Here is a 696-nt window from a genome sequence, read left to right as displayed (position 1 = left end):
TGGGTCAGTTTTTTTAACTGTCTTTACTTCTATCTCATTCTACAAGGCCTTCAAAAGAACACATAACCAATATTTATCTAGAGCATTAGCTCCTAGTACATTTTAGGTCACCAAAACCTCTTGAGAATCTGATAGAAGTCACAGTACCCTTTTACTAGTAAAATGTGCACATACAATAAATAATACATAAATAAATAAATATTTCTTTGGCTCTTAGGCTATAATTTGTCCATTTGTGAATTAATTCTTTTTAAATAATTGGCTGTCTGTAGTTATAAATTGGGATCTCTTTAATAGATCCACACATGTACACAACCATTGTAAAAGAACAGCAACTGCTATATATCTGTCCTTCAGGAATGCCTAGGAGGGGACAAAAAACCCACTGGGATGATCCTCCCCTCGCATCACATTGGATAATAATCTTTTAATTTGCATCTAATAGCAACTGGCAATCTTCTTTCAGTTGCTTTGAAACAATTGAAACATCATCAGAAGCATCCCTAAGTTTTTCTTACCAGTGAGTAAGAAATTTGTAGTATATTTTAATTTATGACTGGAAGATAGGAAAGCACACAGAGCTGAGTACAAATTACTCTGGACTGAAAAACTCTATTCAAGTTGGGGGGAGGGGATTGATGCGTTCCAGCTTAATAGGCACGATGTAGTTACAGTATATGGCACACCTCTTGGGTG

The sequence above is a fragment of the Otolemur garnettii genome, unplaced genomic scaffold (genome assembly GCF_000181295.1).
Source record: "Otolemur garnettii isolate 467f Iridium unplaced genomic scaffold, OtoGar3 scaffold00103, whole genome shotgun sequence".
Classification (NCBI taxonomy): domain Eukaryota; kingdom Metazoa; phylum Chordata; class Mammalia; order Primates; family Galagidae; genus Otolemur; species Otolemur garnettii.
Note: the sequence above shows the minus strand (reverse complement) of the source record.